At 46.4% G+C, this 25,992-nt stretch overlaps 1 protein-coding gene and 2 pseudogenes across 4 annotated transcripts in view; 1 reads left to right on the forward strand and 2 right to left on the reverse strand.

The window, feature by feature from the left end:
- NEDD4L (NEDD4 like E3 ubiquitin protein ligase) overlaps positions 1–25,992 on the reverse strand; it is a 642,187-nt gene that overhangs the window by 368,300 nt on the left and 247,895 nt on the right. The gene's annotated exons all lie outside the window — the stretch shown is intronic.
- On the reverse strand, positions 21,272–21,390 carry LOC134943434 (5S ribosomal RNA; annotated as a pseudogene).
- On the forward strand, positions 24,244–24,362 carry LOC134948796 (5S ribosomal RNA; annotated as a pseudogene).

Here is a 25,992-nt window from a genome sequence, read left to right on the forward strand (position 1 = left end):
CTTAGTGCCCATGTCTCCTGCGGAGCCCGTCTATCCCCATGGTCCTTACGGAGTCCCCAGCATCCTCTAGGACGTTAGAGAAATAAAATCTAGAGCTGCTCAGTAAACGACACACAAAACAAAAAGAAAGAATCCTACTGACAGCCATAAAGATATCCCAATGTTATGTGGTAACATACCCCCTTCCCCATCCCCATCCCTATCGGGATCCTGGCTGGGGTACTATACTGCAGCAGAAATAACGGCGAGGTAGGCGATTCCCCCTCTATGGGTGTCCACGACACTCATAGAGGGAGAATGGAACCTGTGGAGAGCGAAGCTCACCACCGAGCCTGCAGCGTGGTGAGCGGGATGCCGATGACGGTATCCTGACATTCGGCATCACGTGCGATGGTATCACATACCGTTCCCATCCTCAGGGCTGGTGCTAGGGTGTTCGGCGCCTCCCTGCAAACTATAAATTTGCGCCCTCCCGTACTTTACAAAGGGACAGCGCCAGAGGCGTAGCTAGGGTTTTCGGAGCCCAGGGCAAGATGGAAAATGGCACCCCCCCCCCAAAAAAAACAAAAAAAACAAAAGAAGAATGTGCGCGCGCCGAAGGGGTGTGGCCACGCACCAGAAGGGGTGTGGCCACTGAAAATGGCCCACAGTGCCAGTTACATTGCCCCACCCACAGTGCCGGATACAATGCCCCACAGTGCCAGATACATTGTTTGCCCCACAGTGCCAGATACATTGTTTGCCCCACAGTGCCAGTTACATTGCCCCACAGTGCCAGTTACATTGCCCCACAGTGCCAGTTACATTGCCCCACAGTGCCAGATACAATGCCCCACTCGGTGCCAGATACATTGCCCCACTCGGTGCCAGATACATTGCCCCACTCGGTGCCAGATACATTGCCCCACTCGGTGCCAGATACATTGCCCCACTCGGTGCCAGATACATGCCCCACTCGGTGCCAGATACATGCCCCACTCGGTGCCAGATACATGCCCCACTCAGTGCCAGATACATGCCCCACTCAGTGCCAGATACATGCCCCACTCAGTGCCAGATACATGCCCCACTCAGTGCCAGATACATGCCCCACTCAGTGCCAGATACATGCCCCACTCAGTGCCAGATACATGCCCCACTCAGTGCCAGATACATGCCCCACTCAGTGCCAGATACATGCCCCACTCAGTGCCAGATACATGCCCCACTCAGTGCCAGATACATGCCCCACTCAGTGCCAGATACATGCCCCACTCAGTGCCAGATACATGCCCCACTCAGTGCCAGATACATGCCCCACTCAGTGCCAGATACATGCCCCACTCAGTGCCAGATACATGCCCCACTCAGTGCCAGATACATGCCCAACTCAGTGCCAGATACATGCCCCACTGTGCCGACCCCCCCCCCCGGTCACTCACCGCTTGTTGATGATATGTGATGGGAGGAGAGCGCATCGCCTCTCCTTCCCCTCACCGCTCCAGGTCTCCGGCGGCTGTCTGGCGCTGGTTCGCTAGCCAATCAGAGCTCGCGGACCGGCAGCCAATCAGGAGCCGGTCCGCAAGCTTTGATTGGCTAACGCCGCCGGAGACCGGACACAGCAGCACTGCTGGCAGCGACGGTGAGGGGAGGGAGAGACACTGCGCTCTCCTCCCCTCACATTTCGGCGTGACGGGGGAGAGTGGGGCATGATGCCCCGGCCGCCGCCGGCGCCCCCCTCTCCTGGGCCTGCCAAGGTGCCCAGGGCACGTGCCCCACTCGCCCTACCCTTGTTACACCTCTGGACAGCGCACATAATGCTTATACACACAATGCTCCCTGCAGTAGTGATGCTTACACATGTAACGACCCCTGTACCAGTGACGCTTATACAAGACGCAGTGACGCTTACACACGTAACACCCCCTGAAGCAGTGACGCTTACACATGTAATGCCGCCTGCAGCAGTGACGCTTACACACGTAAAGCACCCTGTAGCATTGACGCTCGTAACGCCCCCTGTACCAGTGACGCTTATACAAGATGCAGTGACCCTTACACGCGTAATGCCCCCTGCAGCAGTGACGCTTACACACGTAACGCACCCTGTACCAGTGATGCTTACACACGTAACGCACCCTGTAGCATTGACGCTTACAGACGTAACGCACCCTGTAGAAGTGATGCTTACACACGTAACGCACCCTGTACCAGTGATGCTTACACACGTAACGCACCCTGTAGCATTGACGCTTACAGACGTAACGCACCCTGTAGAAGTGACGCTTACAGACGTAACGCACCCTGTAGAAGTGACGCTTGCACATGTAACACCCCCTGTACCAGTAACGCTTGCACATGTAACACCCCCTGTACCAGTGATGCTTACACACGTAACGCTCCCTGTACCAGTGATGCTTACACACGTAACGCCCCCTGTACCAGTGATGCTTACACACGTAACGCTCCCTGTACCAGTGATGCTTACACACGTAACGCTCCCTGTACCAGTGATGCTTACACACGTAACGCTCCCTGTACCAGTGATGCTTACACACGTAACGCTCCCTGTACCAGTGATGCTTACACACGTAACGCCCCCTGTACCAGTGATGCTTACACACGTAACGCCCCCTGTACCAGTGATGCTTACACACGTAACGCTCCCTGTACCAGTGATGCTTACACACGTAATGCTCCCTGTACTAGTGACGCTTACACACGTAACGCCCCCTGTACCAGTGATGCTTACACACGTAACGCTCCCTGTACCAGTGATGCTTACACACGTAACGCTCCCTGTACCAGTGATGCTTACACACGTAACGCCCCCTGTACCAGTGATGCTTACACACGTAACGCTCCCTGTACCAGTGATGCTTACACACGTAACGCTCCCTGTACCAGTGATGCTTACACACGTAACGCTCCCTGTACCAGTGATGCTTACACACGTAACGCCCCCTGTACCAGTGATGCTTACACACGTAACGCCCCCTGTACCAGTGATGCTTACACACGTAACGCTCCCTGTACCAGTGATGCTTACACACGTAACGCCCCCTGTACCAGTGATGCTTACACACGTAACGCTCCCTGTACCAGTGATGCTTACACACGTAATGCTCCCTGTACTAGTGACGCTTACACACGTAACGCCCCCTGTACCAGTGATGCTTATACAAGACGTAACGCCCCCCTGAAGCAGTAACGCTTACACACATTATACTGCACAGTCACGCATACACCACATACACATATACACACATGTACATACAGGGGGTCATTCCGAGTTGATCGCACGTAGCAACTTTTTGCTGCCCGTGCGATCAACTCGACGCCGCCTATGGAGGAGGGCTTTTTTGCATAACAAGGCTCGGATCTCTTGTGCAGCCCTGCTACGCAAAAAAAGTTTAGTGTAGAACTAGACCAGGGTAAGAGTTACTTACCCTTTGCGATCGATCCAGCGATGCAGGTCCCGGAATTGACGTCAGACATCCGCCCTCCAAACACCTGGACACGCCTGCATTCGCCGAACCACTCCCAGAAAACGGTTAGTTGACGGCCCGGAACGTCTTCCTCCTGTCAATCTTCTTGCAGTCACCGCTGCGACCGCTTTCTTCGTTTGCGGCGTCGCTGCCTGGCGATGGCTGTCACGGGCAACGACACGCCTGCGCAATTCGTCAGCCGCGCATGCGCATTTCCGACCCAATCGTACGGCTGCGAAGAAGCGCAGCGTGCGATGGTCGGAATGACCCCCACTGTACACACACACACTCTTTCCAGCCACTTACATAAAAAAGTCTGGAAACTTGTCCTCCTGTGATGCAGGCTGCAGCCTGGTCCATTGTAGCCCCGTCCCTTATTCCCGTGAAGCTCCACCCCCTTTTAGATTCGCCCTGCACACTGTGGAGGTAGAGGGGGCGCAGCAGGGGGAGATATGGAAGCCTGTTCCCAAGTCCAGCAGGCAGGAGTGCACCGAGCACACAGCCGCCTTGTTTGCCAGCCAGGACACGCCCCCCGCCCAGCACACTGTGACACGCCCCCTGCCCAGAACACTGTGAGTATGTGACAGGGGAGGAGGGGAGGGGGAGGGGGAGAGGAGGCTTCATGATGCCGGCGCTGCTGCCTGTCTGTTTGACAGGCGCAGCAGCCGGCATCAGCAGGGCAGTGGAACTCAGCACAGGGATGCTGAACGAGTAGAGCGCCTGTCCCTGCTGGCGCCTACCTGCACTGCATCCCTTCGCTGAGCGGTATGCGCCGGGCCTGCCCATCCTGATAACTACCATACAATATAGAGGGCATCCTACTGACCAGCATACAATATGGAGGGCATCCTACTGACCAGCATACAATATGGAGGGCATCCTACTGACCAGCATACAATATGGAGGGCATCCTACTGACCAGCATACAATATGGAGGGCATCCTACTGACCAGCATACAACACAGTTCATATCCTATTGACTTTCATATGCCTAAATTGCCTTCAATACAGAAGGCAATTTAGTGAGCACCATACAATAACATACCTCCCAACTGTCCTGATTTTCGCAGGATAGTCCCATTTTTTAGGACTGTTCCGCTGTCCCACCCACGGGCAGCAGTGTCCCGTGGCGTGGGGGGGGGTTGTTGAGAGGCTCCTGCCCTCACTGCCTTGCTTAGCACATGAGACATAGGTACTAGGGGGTATGCCAGCAGCTCACAAAGTGCTGGACATGCCCCCACTGTGATGAAAACAGAAGGAGTTGCAGGAGATTGCAGCATTACCACAAAGCCACGCCCTTTTACTGTAGCCATGCCCCCTTTTCGGGCAGGCGTGGCTTCGCCATGCAATGGAGTCCTGACTCACAGTTACAGAAAGTTGGGAGGTATGCAATACAAAGAGCATCGCAGTGACTGTAGTACATTACAGAGATCATCCTAGTGACTGTCAGGCAAAACAGCCTTCAGGATCATTGTAACATCATTCAACATATAAGCCCCTTAACAATAATTAACTACTCACTATTAACATTACTTCTATTATACCTTGCACTACCACACACAGTCTCAACAATATAATCCCTTCATTTTAATTAACCCTAAAGGATCTACTTTTTCACACTCATGGTCAAACACAATTATACTAACCCCTAATTGTTAACATTAAATTCCGCCAACTAAAGTCATTCCACCCCCCTACCCCATTAATGCATTGATGATCCAGTCTTCCAGTCTGTGCCGTTTCCACATAGTGCAGCCAAACTGTAAGGGAAGTGGTCCCTCCACTGTGTAGAAGGTGGAGGGGAGAAAATAGAAGAGGTAGGGGCCATGCTGAAGCACAACAAACAAGAGTCCACACTCTACAAGAGACAAACAGTGGCAGTTGCTCAATCATTCCTGGAGATAGGAAGGCCAATCCCGGGATCGGGATCGGCAGGATCCCGGGATTTGGGCCCAAAAATGGCGGGATTTGAATCCCGGGATTGGGGCATCCAATCCCGGGATTCACGGGATTACATTGCGCACGTGCGGGAGGGTGGGTGTGTAAGTAATACTACTTAGAATTAGGCGGGCGGCAGCCATAGACAAACGCTGCGGCCGCTTCCCTGATTGGCTGCCGGTCCGCCAGCTCTGGTTGGCTGGCGGCCGGCGCTTCATTTGAAATGCCGCCGCGTTCAGTGTGTCCATGGCTGCCGCCCACCTAATAGTGAGTGGTATTACTTAAACACACCCTCCCTCCATGCAGTGCTAACAGCCTCTCTCCCACGCCGCTACCTACACCCTCCTTCCGTGCAGTAATCTCTCTAACAGCCTCCCTCCCACACCGCTACCAACCCTCCCCACTACCTACATCCTCCCGCACCGCTACCTACACCCTCCCGCACCGCTACCTACACCCTCCCGCCCCGCTACCTACACCCTCCCGCACCGCTACCTACACCCTCCCGCACCGCTACCTACATCCTCCCACCCAGCTACCTACTCCCTCCCGCACCGCTACCTACACCCTCCCGCACCGCTACCTACACCCTCCCGCCCAGCTACCTACATCGTCCCGCACCGCTACCTACACCCTCCCGCACCGCTACCTACATCCTCCCGCCCAGCTACCTACATCGTCCCGCACCGCTACCTACACCCTCCCGCCCAGCTACCTACACCCTCCCGCCCAGCTACCTACACCCTCCCGCACCGCTACCTACATCCTCCCGCCCAGCTACCTACATCCTCCCGCCCAGCTACCTACACCCTCCTGCACCGCTACCTACATCCTCCCGCCCAGCTACCTACACCCTCCCTGCCTTCCGCGCCGCTACCTAAACCCTCCCACACCACTACCTACCCTCCAGTGCTGCTCCATACACCCATTTTCACTGTTCCCTACTGCAATCCCGGGATCCCGGGAATCCTGGGATTGAGCGTTTTTCAATCCCGAATCCCGGGATTGAAAAAACGGCCCAGGACTGGCCTCCCTACCTGGAGATAATTATATATCAGGTGCTAAAAAGGGGGAGGGGTCACAGACAAACCGCAGACAGGGGGGGGGGGGGGGGGGGAGTGCTTCTTCCCCCACACCCCGGTATCCCCCCAGCACACTAAAAAGAACCTCTACAAGAGGAGAGAAACCAATAAGGAACAGGGAAAGGCAGGTGATACAGGGACTCATCCTTGGGTTTGAGGGGTCTCCTGAGTAAAAGAGGCATGGGGCACATGTTCGTATCCCCGCTTTATACAGGCACTAGGAAATGATCAACCAGTTTTAAAAGAACAACTACTTACGGTTATATATGAGACTTTCTAAAGAATTTAGGGTACTACTGTTGGAAATGGTGAGCGTGTAGGTGTTGACCTTGAGTTTTATAGGCAGATACCAGCGGAATTTGTGTGCGTTATATAAATAACTATATAAAGGGGCAGTACGGATGGTGTAATGGTTAGCATTACTGCCTCACAGAACTGAGGTCATGGGTTCAATTCCAACCATGACCCTAACTGTGTGGAGTTTGTATATTCTCCCTGTACTTGCGTGGGTTTCCTCCGGGTGCTTCGGTTTCCTCCCACAAACCAAAAATATACTGGTATGTTAATTGGCTCCCAACAAAAATTAACCCTAGCGTGAACGTGTCTGTGTGTACATGTAATAGGGAATATAGACTGTAAGCTCCACTGGGGCAGGGACTGATGTGAATGGACAATTATTCTCTGCAAAGCGCTGCGGAATATGTGTGTGCTATATAAATAACTGGTAGTAATAATAATAATAATATATTCCTATCCCATTGCTAAATTTCTCTGTTGGATACAGTAGTATGGCAGCATAGTCTATCAGTACTCCTACTTGTTCCGGGGAGATCTCAGAGTCAGAGAATTCACAGGAAACAGTCACCAGATCGCTGTGTTTCAGCATTACTGGGAAATGGTCACATGATTTCTGAGTTAGAGGAATCCCTCCATGTTCATGGTGGCAGAGGAAGGAAATGTGGATTGTATTGTGAAAAAAAACAAGCCGAGAAGAGGGGCCTGAACCCTGTTTGCACGCTGCATCATAGGTCATGTGACTGCAAAAGTAGTCACCTGACACTAAACTATTATTTTCTAGACAACACACAGGTTGTCAAGGAAACCAGAGATGCTACTGTATACACAGAGAGTGTAGAACATGCTCACAAACTAAGGATGTCCCCAACGCTCAGTGTTGACTATTGTTACGAGGCGTTTATATTCCTAGAATAAATGCATAAATTAGGATGTCAACTATACTTATGTGCTATCCTGTCAGCTCCATATACTTTATGTAGTCATGGGTCATTTATTAACTGATGACTGCTGATCAGCCTAAACCAGTTTATATATCAGCATGAGGAGAAATTACCTTCTACCTTAAGAAATACTTCCAGATGAAACGCATCAGCTAAAGCCTGGCTAGGTGGAGGATTGGGGTTATGCCGTGGTTTCCCTGGTTTGTATGTTACCTGCAGTTTGGTCATAACTCAAGGAAGAGTTTAATAGTATTTAATGTGTTTTGTATGGTATTCTGTTCTGTTACTATTTTTTTCCCAATGAATTAATATGCACCTTTATACTTGTTTTAAGTGAGATTTTAGTATGTGTACCTAATACTCTCTGGGTATTTCAAAGAGATTCCAAAATATAATCACCCCTACAATAATTTCTTTGGTATCTGGAACTTCTGAACACATTTTCCACATTTCGTTGATGTCTGATTATGGGGTCTATTCAATGCATGTTGACTCCTTTCCGACGGAAAGGAGCCGACAATGCAGTATTCAATTTGCGGCCAAATCTGACAGGTTTTGGCCGTTCTCGACAATGTCAATCCAACTTTTTTTTAAAGTCGGATTGACATTGTCGAAAACGTGACTAAAAGCTGTGGGTTTGGCCGCAAATCCGTCAAAACACGTAGATCCGCAGCTAATTCGCAGATCCACGTGTTTTCCAACAAGTTAGAATTACCGACCTGTCGGAAAAACGGCAGCCCCATTGAATATGTCGAATCACGATTCGACCTTAAAAAGTCGGAAACTGCAGTCTTTCCGACAAGACGGCAGTTCTGACTATAATTGAATACACCCCTATATCTTCATGTTCTGAACGTACATTACAATATTACACTATTTTGGACCCTAAGGAGTATGGTGTATTACATTACCACCTTTAAGAAACAATAGCAATAAGGAAACAACTTATCACACATCTACCTCAGGGTCATATGAAGAGGTTGCTATACTCAATAATTAAGTTGAAGGACCCATTTAAGCCAAACTGTAGATTCTTGCACACAAAAGGCAGAGTATATATCCTTTATAATCACTGTGCCCATAACACATAAGCCGATATTGGCCCAGATTTACCAAGCTATGGAGAGTGATAAATTTCTAATCAGCCCCTGTCATTTTTCAAGCATCCTATACATTTAGAGATATATTCATGGGTGCTTGACTGTTTTGGATACCACGTTCATATGGGTGAAAGAAACCTTGATGGGATTAATACCATTTTTTTTAGAAGTAAGCACATGTAAGCAGCACTTTTATGTGAATCACTGAGGTGAACCTTACGAGTAGAACTGCACATCCCAAGTACTGGAATAGCCGAAGGAGCCTGGGTGTATACTTTACCCCTCGAGTATCTACAAAGAGTGTTACTGAACATTTGTGTTTACATTGTGGTTTTTTTCATACATCATCTTTTGGACGACAGACTTACGTATGAACTCGCCTGTATGAAAAAGAACGGACTTTAGCCCACACGGGTAATTTCTTTGTACCATTCATTATTTGCGCCACCTAGGGATTATCCTAAAAAACCCTCTTCAGCATGTTAGGTGACACACTAGGATAGACCTTGGGTTGGCGGCATTTGTGCGCAGGGATATATCTTAAGTTTTTGTCGTTCGTTACAGGCTATAATATGACAGTTAGGAGCTAGTTGGTTGGTACTTCCTCACCGTGAAATTTATCACTCTCCAAGGCTTGATAAATCTGGGCCACTGATTGAAGGCATTGTGGTAATTTCATTCTGTTTTATCTACAGTATGACACAATTACAGTGATTCAGTACAGCTGTTATCCTACAGGAGGCGCTATCTTACACATAGGGGTATTTTCAATAACTGTCGGAAGCTGCCGTCTTGTCGGGAAGACAGCAGCTTCCGACAGTTTTAGGTCGGAAGGGGTTCCGACCTATTTATTATGGTCCCATTTATTCCGACAAGTCGGGAAACCTGACTTGTCGGAATGCACGCTGATCGGCAGCTTCAGCCGCCGATCAGTGTGCATTGTCGGAAGCGGGGCCGAACCCGACAGGTTTTAGCCCCGTTTCCGACAATCTCAATTCAACTTTAAAAAAAGTCGGATTGAGATGAGGGAGCTGAGACCAGGAGACGGGGGGAGCAGCGCTGCAGCGGGGAGAGCGGGAACCTAGCGGCAGCGGCCACCTGGCGCAAGCAAGTGAGGCCCCGCTTGCTGGAGCCGGGTGGACGCCGGCGTGAGCCTCCGCTGCTGCAGCCGCTGCTCCCCCGTCTCCTCCTCTCCTCTCTCCGTCTGCTCCATCTCCTCTACTGCTCCCCCCACCGCCACAGACATCTCCTCACCCCTGGCGCCGCTGACAGCTCTCCCCCGGCGCCGCTGACAGCTCCGCCCTCACCCGCGGCGCCGCTGACAGCTCTCTCTGCCGCTGCTGTAAGCGCACCCGCAGCAGGTCAGGAAACAGGGAACGGCCAAATCAGACAGTCGGATTTGGACGCTCTTTTGAATAGGGGTTGTCTGGTCCATTCCGACAACTGCATGTCAGAATGGACCCGACTCTTATTGAATATACCCCTTAGTCTCCAAGCTACAATATTAGCCAGCTGTACTTCACCGGTCACATAACCAGCGTCACGCTTCTACTGTATGTGCATGAGACAACTTTCTGATTCACTGATGGAAGTTTTTTTATAACGTGAGAAAAAAAAAAAAAAGACTAATGCCATTGTACAGTTATAGCTATAAGACATTTAATTACTGACAATTACAAAACAATGAGAATGTGTCCTGGTGCCAGGAATTTAACACTCCTAGTTCCAAGAAAGGTGGAAGATTTGATGGAATATTACAAGAGAAGCCTGGAGAGATTTTTTTTTTTTTAAACACCTTATAAAAAAGTGTGAAATTAATTGATGTTTTTATGACAGATCTCGTCCGGCTTACTGTGCCCTATTAAGACTGTCAAAGTCGAAAAATATCATGATGCATACCCCTTGTACTAACCCCTCATGCACATGCACGCTGCTCGTGCACCTGTTCCCCCGTGCGTGCACATAACCGCAAGTTGCGTAAGATCGCTCCGGCGATCGTGCGCATGAGATGTGTATTTATGGCGGAGTTTGTGAGCGTGTAGCGTGCGACTCGATCGTAGCATATTTAACCCAAATAGTGCATTTTGTAGTTAATATTCCCCTAGACCACAGGTTCTCAAACTCGGTCCTCAGGACCCCACACAGTGCATGTTTTGCAGGTAATCCAGCAGGTGCACAGGTGTATTAATTACTCACAGACACATTTTAAAAGGCCCACAGGTGAAGCTAATTATTTCACTTGCGATTCTGTGAGGAGACCTGCAAAACATGCACTGTGTGGGGTCCTGAGGACCGAGTTTGAGAACCCCTGCCCTAGACCATGTCAGCGAGTATGATTAGTTTAAACTGTTCCTGGACAGAGAGATTCCTCTTTGCATGATAGGAAGGGTCAGATAAAGGTTGAAAGGTGGTGTCTAGTATCCAGCTGTAGGGTATTTTAAGAGTAACATTCCGGTGTTAGTTAGGAAAGGATCGCTCGCTCCTGCGTATAGTTATGTACAGAAGTAGATTATGAACATTAACTGTATTTGCTGTAAATTACACATGCGGCAAGAATCCTGAGGATACCTCCCACCAGAGCAGTTGGGGAAAGACACAGCCCATCTGTTCAAATCCACCTATGACCTTTGCTGTAATGTAGAGACACATCCCTGTGTCCAATGAACAATGAGATTACAGGTACCATTGTATTGTGAATGTATGTTGTGTATATAAAGACCACTGTTGCCTGGCCAGCCTGATGTCTCTGAAGGCTTTCTACCTGAATAGCTGAGGACTGGATTCCAGGTCGAGCATGCGAAAGATTCCCCACGTATGTATATTCTCTGTAGCCATTGTTCGTCTTATTCTCTGTTATTCTGTTAGATTTCTGTGTTAGCTTGTAGTGTATAACTTGTATTGTTTTCCCCTTTTTCTCTGAATAATCCACGGCAGTGTTAGAGCTGTTGTGGTTTTAACCAAACCTGGTGTTGTGTTTTCACTTTCCTGCAAAGGGCTCTCTTAGCGTCTTAATCGCTCAAACAGCATACACATTGTTAAGGTTTTTAAGCGTTACATCATTACAGTATTTGACTACAAAGGTTAAGAGTATAAGTATATTCTTACTGTGTTTTATTAACAAGGTTTAAAGGTTATCAACTGTGTGTGCGCCCGCTGTGTGTATTCCGACACTCAGCGCAGCGTGTGTACGCCAAGTGCGTACAACGTGCGGGACTCTGTACGCAAATAGCGTACAAAGTGCGTAGCACGTGCATGTGGTATAGCGGCCATAGCGGCTCCACGGTAATAGTGTATAGCTTTATGTTTAAAGATAATAATTGACATTATCAATTGGGGGCAATCGTCCGGTTCTCCTCATATCCGCAGCCTAGCAGGACAAGGCAGACTTTTATCTATCAGCAAAGGGCGGAAAGGTAGTATCCCCTGTTAGCCGTTTTGTGGTCGGGGATACATTAGTGCTGATTAGATAAGCGTCTGCTCCGCTTGGTTTGAAGGGATGCTGGTGGGATCCGAAAGGTAAGAACGTAAAGCTATTGCTTTAAAAGCTGTTAAATTTCTGTTTAGTGCCAACTGCGCACGCAACACACGCACACACCTGTATTTTATTTGTGTACTCTGCATATCTATTCGCTTGTTGCCATTAGCATTGATTATTAGATACATTTTGACCCGTGCTGAGAAATTTGTTGCTATTTAGTTAAAAATAGAAAGTAATATTTAAGGGAGTAAGTGTAAAACACACACGTAGCCTGGCCCAGTTATAAAGGTTTATACAGGAGATACTGTGTGGTGTGGGTAAGCGATTATAGTTGAATATCGTTTACACTTATAGAAGTGTGTTATTTGTATTGCTGCGGACGTATCCAGCCTTTGTACACGTGTCTCGGACAGCGTACGGGACTGCGTACGCAACGCAAAGGCCTACACACGTGGCGTGTTTACGCAACGTGCGTACAGATAAGCCCACTAAATACAAATCACACGATAGCATTGTTCTAGTTTAGGCGATACGGTAGCCACGCGATAATAGCACAAATTGATCAGTATCCAATATTTAGTTTAAAAAAAACATTTTTTCTGTATTACCTCTGGGGAAAGCTATCAGTTAACAGGAAAGGATTTTTCTGATCAGAAAACTATAGAATGATAGTGTGGGCTGGAAAAGGTATGAGTGTATTGAACCCCGCTTGGTGGTCTTGGTGATCTTGGTGAAGCACGGTCTAGGTGAAAACGTGCGAGCACGGTCCAGGTGTACACGTGCGACGGAGTGTGATAAAAGTTTTCGTGGTATTACGCTCCGGCTGTTGTGGAGCACAGTAGGGAGACTCCAGTGATCCTACCATTTATAGATAACAAGTGTCTATAAGTAGTACGATTGGACCGTACGGTTGTATGGGCAACACGTGACGCAACGTGATACGAGGTTTTGCATATTTGTGCGTAAATCTTGGCATCATACGCGTTGTAGGGAGCACATGCAAGCGTGATTTGTGTAAAGTAAAGGTTTAGGGAATTTTCGCTGGTCTCTCAGGAAAATCTCTAGAGGTAGGGCCTGCAACGGCTACACGTGTCTGCTAGAAGGCGGACCGGGGATACTCGGAGCAGAAGAAGTTCAGTGGAAGAGCTTTAAGGATTTTCACCGTAGACTACTGTGTTTGGTGCATTTTAGGAAGTTTTTCTGTGTTAAAAAGGTCCACAATGGAAGCCAAGTGCACAACACAGGGACGTTTCTCAGCCAGGGTTGAGGCAGAGATTTTCAGACCCTGGGGGTCAGCTCGGTTAGTAATGTGGGGGAAGTATGGTCCCCACACTGAGACCTTTTGTGATGAATGGACACGAATGACTGTGGGGGATAAAGCACCATTTCCTGGGATAGGTAGTTTTGACTCAGAGGTATTGCATAATTTAAGGCTTAGGATCTATCTCATAAAATCCCAAAAACAGAGGATCAGACACACAAACGGTTTACATTTATGGCAACGAGAGAGTGATATGCAGAGGGAATTAGCTTACACAGCTGGTTCCAACCCTAGCAGGAAACTGATGGCAACTGCACAACCACCGTACATAACAGGAGAGTGATGGCTACAGAGAATGGCATACTGGTATATGATAATAATAGTGCACTTAATAAATGTATTAATGACAATAAGAATAAATGTAATAAATGTATTAATGACGATAGGAGTAAAACTGATAAATGTACAAATTCTAACCCGTGCAAGTTGCACCCCATGTTAAACTTCCCTCAGGATTACAAGCAAGAAAGTGAGCCCAGCACGATGTCGGCACTTTCTCCAGCAGCCACCATACAAAACACCCAGGTGGGCACGGCCCAATCGGTAAGGGCAGTAGTAAAGCCCCCTAACGGAGGGTCAGGTGAGGTCGTGTCCACAGGTAAGTACGGTATTGTACATTATGCACAGACAATTGCACCTCACTTTGTAGAATCAACCCAGAGTGATGTAATTGAACTTAATCCTGTCAGGGTGATTGCAGTCCCAAATGGAAAGACTGACGCTCTGGGAGTCACTCCCGTCAGGAACATTGCAATGCATTGTCCCTGGTCCCGGACAGAATTAAGGACAATTATGTCTGAATTTCCCGATCCCAGGAAAGATCTAGCCGCATGTCAAAGGTTTATTAAAGAACTAGGTAACGCTGCCGAACCCAATAACAAAGATTGGCGGACAGTGCTGCGGGCATGTTTGCCCTCTAGTATTGACCATGTGAAATTCATTACTGATTGTAAATTAGATGAAGAGGTACCTCTCACTGATTAATACAATCAGGAGAATGTTAAACAGATCAATCAGCAGTTAGGAGTATATTTCTCAACTGTTGTCAAGTGGAACAAAATTTTCTCCATTAGACAAAAAGAAGGTGAAACTGCTTCTGACTACTTCCATCGAGCACTGGAGGAAATGGCTAGATACACTGGGGTCGTGGACATTGAGGAAAATATGCATCATAGGGAGGTAGCGGTGTCCGTATTAATGGAAGGTTTAAAAGAAACGTTGAGAACCAGAGTACAAACCACTCAACCTAACTGGAGAGGTATCTTGGTGGCTGCATTAAGAGAGTCCGCTATCGAGCATGACCGTAATATCCAAAGAACCAGGGAAGCACAGGGAGAGCGGTTGATGGTGATGAGCATCCAAGCACTGGAAGAGGCATCAACTCGACCAAAACCCCAGGCCCCTGGCACATGGGAGGAAGCCAAGAGTTTGTTATCTGTGTAAAAGGGAAGGGCATTATGCCAGCAACTGTAACAGCACACAAAGTCAGACCCCCTAGACAAGAAAACGACCAAAGTTATGACACACGTAATTGGAATCAGGGATCATATAGGGAAAATTTTGGGCCGCACCTGTAGTCTGCAGCCAGTGAAGTATAGTTGGTAGATCATACCTTGTAGATACAGGGGCGGCCAGGTAAACTCTGTGATTTATCTTCAAATGTTTCCTCTTCATCTCTGACGTTCACCAGCAGAACTACAGCTCAAACGTCACATGTCTATTTGGTCTTTTCAGAGGTCTGCCCAACCCCAGTATATCTTACCAGCATCATTGTGCCTGGCCATGCACAGAGGGTGGAGAGTGGAAATACTGGTGGGGGAGACTGTGCAGAGATACCGATAGACATGTTGGTGTGACAGCCTGATGGTGAACAGAAATCTGACAATTTTTCTCTTTTTCTATTATTCTCTCTCTTTTTGTTTTTTCATGTTCTACGGATGGTATGTCACACAACAGTTAAACAAATGGTAATGCAAGATTTATGCTCCTTACAGAAAAGTCGCTGATTCGGAAAGAATATCGTATCACTGGAGTGTCCGTTTTGGGAAGACTGAGAGGCAGCACTGTTGAGACGGCATCTGAGCAAGGAGAACAACAAGACTAGAGGCGGTTATCGTACCAATTTTCTTTCCCTTCTATTATTTTCTTTACCTTCCATTACTACTCTTTCTTTCTCCTCCTGCAAGATGGACTTACCCCAAGAGACTGCGTTCCGGGTTTTTCCAGTTGACCCTGTTGTTGACCAGAACAGTCTGTTTCGGTGAGAGTACCAGAGAGGTCGAGAAAGGATCTGGAATGGGTTCCGATGACAAGGACGGATTCGTAGAATTCCAAGAGCAACACAGTCACCGAGCAAAGGCGAGTATCAGAAAACGATCTGGTAGTCATGACACTAGGAGACATTGTGAAGGATTGTTAGCTGAAGAAAATTGTATCTGTAGGAATTGTGAAAACATAGTTGAGGACGGGTGCATCCAGAGATGTCAGTCCAGCCTTAATATCAACATGGACTGTCATCCATTGAGTGACTATCACTCATTAGTGGGTAAGGTTTTAAACCAAACGGAATGCTGGGTGTGCTCACAAGTACCTCAAGGTCAGAGCAAGTCAGGATTAGTACCGTACCCTTTAACACTAGATGAGGTACTTGAATTAAGGGGTGGGAGACCGGTGGACAAGAAATTTTATATTTCTAGGCCTCCTAGTTTGAAGCTCCACCAATATCATGTGGATAGGTCCTTAGTATGTTTTAACATTTCCAATCCCCGAAAGCCGGGAAATTGGGAAGTGACATGGAACAACCAAACCATGGCATTTTCACACAGAGCTGATAGAATGCCCGTAGACTCAGAACTTATACGCCAAATAGCCAACGGTGGGAGATACTTTCAGTATAGGTACACTCTAGGAAGTAGGACCATGCGGGTTGGAGAAGTATCTCCAGGATACTGTGCACATATCATACAGCCTGATACGTGTACTGAACAAATGAGAGAGTTAGGGATAGGATTTTACACCTGGAAGGTTTGCAATATGGTGATGTCATATTGTCCCATATGTCCTCCCCGATGATGCATATTTCATATGTGGGAGGAAGGCGTATAAGTGGCTTGCCCCAAACTCAGAGGGATTGTGTTACATTGGAAGAGTGTTGCCAGAAGTAATGACCATTACCCATGATAAGATGAAAGACGTTCACCGCAATGCTCAAGCTCCTTACACTCACACTCACTACGAACACATTGTTAAGAGACACCTTATAGATAGGACAGAGCACGCAGCCTCTGATTTGATCCACGAATCCACGGGGATTCAATTCCTACTCGCGTTAGATATCACCCGTACCGCCAGAGGAATTATAAATTTTAGGTATATTACTGCGCTAGCGAACCTGATAGACAATATCACTGAGATGTATGATGACACCTTCAGGTATACTGGGAGGGAATTGCAAGCTTACAAAATGGAACTGATCCAGCACAGGATGGTTCTCAATTACCTCACAGCGGTGACAGGCGGGTATTGTGTCACCCTAGCAACTCAGTATGGCGTGAAGTGCTGTACATATATCACAAACAGCACCGATGACCCAACCGAGGTCATAGATCAAAAGATGGACGATATCTTGCAATTGAAGTGGGAGTTCCGAAGGAGACACAACCTTACCCTTACTGCTGTGAGTAATAAACTGACCGGCTGGGTTTCATGGTTGAACCCACGCAATTGGTTCTCAGGTTTAGGAGAATGGGCTCAAAATGTTATCGTGAATGTAGGGAAATTTCTCCTTTGTATCCCTGGGAGTTGTCATAATGATTGGTTTGATATTTAGATGTGTTCGGATTTTAATGCATTGCAAGCGCAGTACCAAATTGATGAGTTTAAGGAGCGAGGGCATTGTTACAACAACTGGTTTAATTTATGACCCATCAATCGAGACAATGTTGTGATAAGACGTGATTCCACGGTCCGTTTCTTTCACCCGTTTCTCTCCTTTGTTTTTCTCCAAGGTAAAAAGACATCCACTCGGAAGAAGATTTTGATGCACATTTCTACAGACCTTTGATGAACATTTCTACAGACCTTTGATTAACTTTTTCACAGACTTTGCGAGACACTTTAGAGACTTTAACTTTCTATGGACACTTGAAAAACTTTGCTTACCACCCACAGCAAAGATACACCTATCCGGACAAGACTTCAACAAGACATCCAAGGACAATTACACACATTATCATATGAATGTATTTATAACACATGTTTCTTATCTTCATCTCTACGATCTTCAGGTAGTGACACACATAGTCGACAGGTGATATAGGTACATATATTAGCACTCACATATTTTCCCCCACCATGTATCATCAACTAAGGTGCACCCCATTTGTTGGAACTAAAAGCCGAAAAGGGCTCGGTAGTGTTTATTAGCCCACTTACAGACCCTTAATACGGGATAAGAAGGATTTAATGTATACTTCGCAATACCTCGAAGCTTATCTAGAACATGTACGGCACGATGATACATGACCCCTCAGACATGAATTTCATACATACATGCTTTTACTATCCCACTAGGTCATACATTTCCCACCTTCTCCTCTCCTCCCTCCACCCAATCATTTATAAGTATTTCATTGTATTGTATATTTTTTTGCTTAATTGTTTAGATAGTGGCAGTTATTGTTGACTGCCAAAGGGTGGACTGTCAAAGTCGAAAAATATCATGATGCATACCCCTTGTACTAACCCCTCATGCACATGCACGCTGCTCGTGCACCTGTTCCCCCGTGCGTGCACATACCCGCAAGTTGCGTAAGATCGCTCCGGCGATCGTGCGCATGAGATGTGTATTTACGGCGGTGTTTGTGAGCGTGTAGCATGCGACTCGATCGTAGCATATTTAACCCAAATAGTGCATTTTGTAGTTAATATTCCCCTAGACCATGTCAGCGAGTATGATTAGTTTAAACAGTTCCTGGACAGAGATTCCTCTTTGCATGATAGGAAGGGTCAGATAAAGGTTGAAAGGTGGTGTCTAGTATCCAGCTGTAGGGTATTTTAAGAGTAACATTCCGGTGTTAGTTAGGAAAGGATCGCTCGCTCCTGCGTATAGTTATGTACAGAAGTAGATTATGAACATTAACTGTATTTGCTGTAAATTACACATGCGGCGGGAATCCTGAGGATACCTCCCACCAGAGCAGTTGGGGAAAGACACAGCCCACCTGTTCAAATCCACCTATGACCTTTGCTGTAATGTAGAGACACATCCCTGTGTCCAATGAACAATGAGATTACAGGTACCATTGTATTGTGAATGTATGTTGTGTATATAAAGACCACTGTTGCCTGGCCAGCCTGATGTCTCTGAAGGCTTTCTACCTGAATAGCTGAAGACTGGATTCCAGGTCGCGCATGCGAAAGATTCCCCACGTATGTATATTCTCTGTAGCCATTGTTCGTCTTATTCTCTGTTATTCTGTTAGATTTCTGTGTTAGCTTGTAGTGTATAACTTGTATTGTTTTCCCCTTTTTCTCTGAATAATCCACGGCACTGTTAGAGCTGTTGTGGTTTTAACCAAACCTGGTGGTGTGTTTTCACTTTCCTGCAAAGGGCTCTCTTAGCGTCTTAATCGCTCAAACAGCATACACATTGTTAAGGTTTTTAAGCGTTACATCATTACAGTATTTGACTACAAAGGTTAAGAGTATAAGTATACTCTTACTGTGTTTTATTAACAAGGTTTAAAGGTTATCAACTGTGTGTGCGCCCGCTGTGTGTATTCCGTACACTCAGCGCAGCGTGTGTACCCCAAGTGCGTACAACGTGCGGGACTCTGTACGCAAATAGCGTACAAAGTGCGTAGCACGTGCACGTGGTATAGCGGCTCCATGGTAATAGTGTATAGCTTTATGTTTAAAGATAATAATTGACATTATCAAGACTTATACCCTCTCCTCACACGTTAAAATAAAGCCACCAACTAGCATTTTTACCACCAGTTCAAAGCCTTTCAATAAAAGTAAAATCAGGAACCACTCTATTGAATGGGACTGCACACATTTGCCTTGTTACGTGGGTCTGAATGTGAAGTGTGTGGTACACATGGGCCTAGAAGTACCCCACAACCAACCCTCCCTATACTCATCCAGCATACCTCCCAACATGACCCTCTCCAGGAGGGACAGAATGCTCTGCTCCTGGACTTCTCCCTTAATGTATGATTGCCATCATCTGTAGTGAAACACCTTTCTTATCCATTAACCTGTTCAACACAGGTGCCGGCAATCATACATTAAGAGGAAAGTCCAGAAGCAGAGCATTGTGTCCCTCCTGGAGAGGGTCATGTTGGGAGGCATGATCCAGTGGTACCATCATTCCAGTGCTACAGACCCCCTCCTCTATGTACTAAGGCTTGGAGATAAAGTGGAAGGAAATGAAATACCAGCCAATCAGCTCCTGTCAAGACAAAGGTTGTGTTTGAAAAACGGCAGTTAGGAGCCGAGTACTTTATCTCCTTCCACTTTGTTTCTCAAAGGCTTAGTACATAGACCCCATAGACCACAGGTTCTCAAACTCAGTGCATGTTTTGCAGGTAACCCAGCAGGTGCACAGGTGTATTAATCACTCAGACACATTTTAAAAGGTCCACAGGTGCAGCTAATTATTTCACTTGTGATTCTGTGAGGAGACCTGCAAAACATGCACCGTGTGGGGTCCTGAGGACCGAGTTTGGGTACCTGTGCCATAGACCAAAAGATGGTTCCACACAGGAGCAACAAACTCTAGTGTACCGGGCCAAAGCCTTTGCTCTCATCTGTGAGACACTTGGTTATGTCACGTTTGATGCGGAATGCGATCTGGACTTTATGCAGGTGCGTCAGGAAGTTCAGACTCTTTGAAGATAGGCGAGCTGGGCGAATGAAAGTTCTTCTCATAGGTTTAGGGTAGCAAGAATCACAGGCGAGGAAGAAGATCCAGAAGGTGTTACGGCAGTAGAGCTAGGAATGAGGTTGTCGGAGCTGCACAGAGAGGAATTAAGAAGGTCGGGTGACCATAATCCGGCTAAGCAGAGAATCCCCTGTGGGTCTAGTCACTAATTTTAGCAGCAGGTGGACTTCAGGTACTGTGTGGTATGTAACAAAGAAGGAAAAAGTATGACTCTTGTTGGGGCGCACTCTTGTTGTATCGTGTTGTCTAATGATTAGTGATGTGTATAAGAAATAGTCAATTCTTTATTTCTACTCTTAAAATAAATGGGAACTCAGCACAAAACAGAAATCAGTAATGAAATTTAACATAAATGGATATTAGCGTTCCAACATGAGACAAATATTCCCTAGAAAAAATTGGGAATGTTCAGATCTTGTTTATACTTGGATAAATGCATATTGGAAGATAGCTACATACCATGCTGCTTCCGTCTGCCAAAGATCTGTACAAACTGTGTTTGTATTAATGGAGCCCTGAATAGGGATGATTTCAAGCGATGGACCACCCCCTAACTGAGATCTAACCCTGATGGTTCGAGTCCGTCTTGGAGAAAATTGCATACGATGAACAAAGGTGAAATCTAGGCGCAGTGAAGTATTAAGAATAAGTGAAAGTGGTGATCCTGCGGTTAGTGTTATCTCACAGGGAATGCAGCCCTCCTACTGCACTGGGTATTCCCTAGTGGTTGCCCAACTAGGTACTGACCTAGCCCACCTCCGTTTAGCTTCCAAGATCGGACGAGATTGGGCGTAAGCGTAGGGGTATGGTCGTAGGAAGATTTGCCCTGTGCCACTAATGAGAGTGCACCGAAACAGAAAAATGGATTACCTTCTAAGAAGGGAGTGGAGAAAAAGAATGGGGGGAAAAAAGGAAAAGGATAGATCTTGAGAGCGTGAATCTGCTGTCCTCATTAGACGGGAGAAACGTGTCTCCTAGGGGACACGGTCACCAGAATCGTGGATGACAGTTCACGGAAAGAAGGAATGATTGAAAAATGGGAAAGAGAGAGAAAGAGAAGGGATTGCATTGATATGAAAAACACTATGATGAATATTGCAATATTGAGCAAGAACCAATCATGTCGTATAGATGAAAAAAATTTTTTTTTAAAGGATATTGGTAATAAAGATATTAGAGCAGGAGGAAATGAGATATTTAAAGTACCCTCTGCGTGTGGTCGCAGTATCGGCGGAGGACTTGGTGCAAGATCACACACCACTACTGGTCCTAACTGTGTACCTTAAATTGTACAGTGGAGCGCCAGTAATAGTGAAAACTCTAATAATCAGTTTTCAGCACAATAGGTCATACGTCCAGGGATATATTTGGTTATAATGATTTCAGTCTTTAGAACCATATGCAGTTGGTCAATTTTCAAAACAATAGATCATACATCCAAAACCATATTTGGTTATACTGATTTCAGTCTTAAGAACCATATGCAACTTGTCAGAAAAACATGATATACACAGGACTCAACAGGGTTGTACCAGAGTGAAACCATGAAAAAAACATGAAAAAAACACAGTTTGAGATATTTGAAACAGATTTGACTGCGGAACCACACAAAAAATCATGTATGTGTATACCTGAGGGTATCTGCATTCATTAAATGAGGAGTTTTACCTGCATCTAACAGTATAATGATGAAATATCAAAGCTGGTATTTGAACAGATCATAATTACAAATCACTTTAAGCTTAGTTATGATGCCCCTAGAGAAATCTAATGGCAATATGCAAAACAGGGTCTCACTTAGGCTAGTGATAATTTAGATTAGAGCCAAAAAAACAGTTAGTTAATGCAGGTAACTGTCAAATATCACCCATGCAGTCTTCAGGTAGGAGAGGGGCCCGCAGGAAAGAGGGGAAAACGCGTTTCACCAGGTCACGGGCTTGGTCACTTCCATGGAGCAGCTGGGGGCATTGTATTTACATCTGACATCCGACTTCTCTTCCCTCGGGCGTCATTGTTAGAAATTCAAAACCCCACCCACAATACCCTGGCAACACACTGTCGATACAGGGGCGGAAGCTCGTATGCACACTTCCGCCCTCACAGTATATCTGAGGCCGTGTGTTGCCGGTCGTATCCCAGCAACGGTGTGACACCACTTAAGGGCGGAAGTTGAAAGCATCACTTCCGCCCTCTCTTCACCCACACTTGCGGCCGTGTATTGCCGGCCGTATCCCGGCAACAGTGACATCACCTGAGGGCGGAAGTTGAAAGCATCACTTCCGCCCTCATTTTATCCATACGATACCGCACAATCAGTCCCGCTGTCGGCCGCTGACCACAGGTAAACACGGGCAAGATAGTGTCCGCCCACCTGTCAATCTACCTGCCCACCCCTCACCATATAGTAGCTGTCCCAGTTCGCCACAGCCAATAGGCTTGCTTACCTTGATCCCGCCCTCAGCCACAGTCATTGGCCATTAGCTAATGGAAGGGGCTTTAAATATCAGGTTAACTCAGCATACACCAGCTGCTCCATGGAAGTGAACAAGCCCATGACCGGGTGAAACGCGTTTTCCCCTCTTTCCTGCGGGGCCCCTCTCCTACCTGAAGACTGCATGGGTGATATTTGACAGTTACCTGCATTAACTAACTGTTTTTTTGGCTCTAATCTAAATTATCACTAGCCTAAGTGAGACCCTGTTTTGCATATTGCCATTAGATTTCTCTAGGGGCATCATAACTAAGCTTAAATTGATTTGTAATTATGATCTGTTCAAATACCAGCTTTGATATTTCATCATTATACTGTTAGATGCAGGTAAAACTCCTCATTTAATGAATGCAGATACCCTCAGGTATACACATACATGATTTTTTTGTGTGGTTCCGCAGTCAAATCTGTTTCAAATATCTCAAACTGTGTTTTTTTCATGTTTTTTTCATGGTTTCACTCTGGTACAACCCTGTTGAGTCCTGTGTATATCATGTTTTTCTGACAAGTTGCATATGGTTCTTAAGACTGAAATCAGTATAACCAAATATGGTTTTGGATGTATGATCTATTGTTTTGAAAATTGACCAACTGCATATGGTTCTAAAGACTGAAATCATTATAACCAAATATATCCCTGGACGTATGACCTATTGTGCTGAAAACTGATTATTAGAGTTTTCACTATTACTGGCGCTCCACTGTACAATTTAAGGTACACAGTTAGGACCAGTAGTGGTGTGTGATCTTGCACCAAGTCCTCCGCCGATACTGCGACCACACGCAGAGGGTACTTTAAATATCTCATTTCCTCCTGCTCTAATATCTTTATTACCAATATCCTTTTAAAAAAAAAAATTTTCATCTATACGACATGATTGGTTCTTGCTCAATATTGCAATATTCATCATAGTGTTTCTCATATCAATGCAATCCCTTCTCTTTCTCTCTCTTTCCCATTTTTCAATCATTCCTTCTTTCCGTGAACTCTCATCCACGATTCTGGTGACCGTGTCCCCTAGGAGACACGTTTCTCCCGTCTAACGAGGACAGCAGATTCACGCTCTCAAGATCTATCCTTTTCCTTTTTTCCCCCCATTCTCTTTCTCCACTCCCTTCTTAGAAGGTAATCCATTTTTCTGTTTCGGTGCACTCTCATTAGTGGCACAGGGCAAATCTTCCTACGACCATACCCCTACGCTTACGCCCAATCTCGTCCGATCTTGGAAACTAAACGGAGGTGGGCTAGGTCAGTACCTAGTTGGGCAACCACTAGGGAATACCCAGTGCAGTAGGAGGGCTGCATTCCCTGTGAGATAACACTAACAGCAGGATCACCACTTTCACTTATTCTTAATACTTCACTGCGTCTAGATTTCACCTTTGTTCATCGTATGCAATTTTCTCCAAGACGGAGTCGAACCATCAGGGTTAGATCTCAGTTAGGGGGTGGTCCCTCGCATGAAATCATCCCTATTCAGGGCTCCATTAATACAAACACAGTTTGTACAGATCTTTGGCAGACGGAAGCAGCATGGTATGTAGCTATCTTCCAATATGCATTTATCCAAGTATAAACAAGATCTGAACATTCCCAATTTTTTCTAGGGAATATTTGTCTCATGTTGGAACGCTAATATCCATTTATGTTAAATTTCATTACTGATTTCTGTTTTGTGCTGAGTTCCCATTTATTTTAAGAGTAGAAATAAAGAATTGACTATTTCTTATACACATCACTAATCATTAGACAACACGATACAACAAGAGTGCGCCCCAACAAGAGTCATACTTTTTCCTTCTTTGTTACATTTAGCCTTCTCTTTGACTCTGGGTGCACCGCCACATGGACAAATGGGAATAATGAATATTTAATATTACTGTCCGATTTTTGGTTTAAGTATCATCATCTCATATACATCTAAATAGGCCGGTGCAGGACAAACCTCTCTCTTTTGAAACACTGTGTGGTATGTATCAGATTGTCAGGAGCTACGAGGAGACTGTGGCAAACGAGCAGATAGGTGACTGCTACAACTAGCAGACTTGCAGGTCACAGGATGCTACACGAGCTCTGCTGAAAAGCACAGAGAACTAGCACACAGCTTGGCTGTGTAAAACATTGCACTGGCAGTTTCTGTAACAAAGACTGCCAGACTTCTAGCTGCAGGCAGCCACTCATTGGCTGTCAGAGTCCACAGACCCTTTCCAGCAGCCGATTGGCATATGCAGTCACCTGCCCAAAGTCCAAGATGGCGGCACACAGTGACCAGCGCCACCGAACCCCTGCAGTCCGCTCCCAGCCTAACTCCCCAGAGACCCTCCACATATCGCACCAGTCGCCCCTTGCCTCTTTACAGGCTAAGTATGGGTGATAACCCCCTGCAAATAGACCCCTCCCCCCAAGCCTTTAAAACGCTTCTGCATCTCGCTGCTTTGTGTACAGATGTGTCATCCAGCCTACCTGCATGTTAAACAGCCCTTCTTGGTAGTGCCATGCGCCTTTTCATGTGACTTTTTTTTATTAAAATGCATCTCATTCACAAAACAATGCGAACAGTAACACCCAGGCAGCTTTTGCTGATTAAAATGATATGCGACATGACTATATTCTGTGTGCGTCTGCATACTAAATGCTACACTACAGTGTTTTTCTTGACATAGCATTTCGTATGCAGATACAGCTGCAGTATATAGGGTTGCCACATATCATCTTAATCAGCAGAGTCTGCTTGAGCACCTTATTCACATAGTAATTCGAAGAAAATGCATTTTAAGCCAAAAAAATTTTTTTAAAAAGACGCCCGACGCTGGTGGAGTTGCACAGAACCAGTCAGCTTATGCATGCCAGCCATCTCCCGCTATGTACAAAACACAAAATTACAGCGCTAAAATGGTCACAGATGAGGTAAGATGGTCGATAAGATA

The sequence above is a fragment of the Pseudophryne corroboree genome, chromosome 1 (assembly GCF_028390025.1).
Source record: "Pseudophryne corroboree isolate aPseCor3 chromosome 1, aPseCor3.hap2, whole genome shotgun sequence".
Lineage (NCBI taxonomy): Eukaryota > Metazoa > Chordata > Amphibia > Anura > Myobatrachidae > Pseudophryne > Pseudophryne corroboree.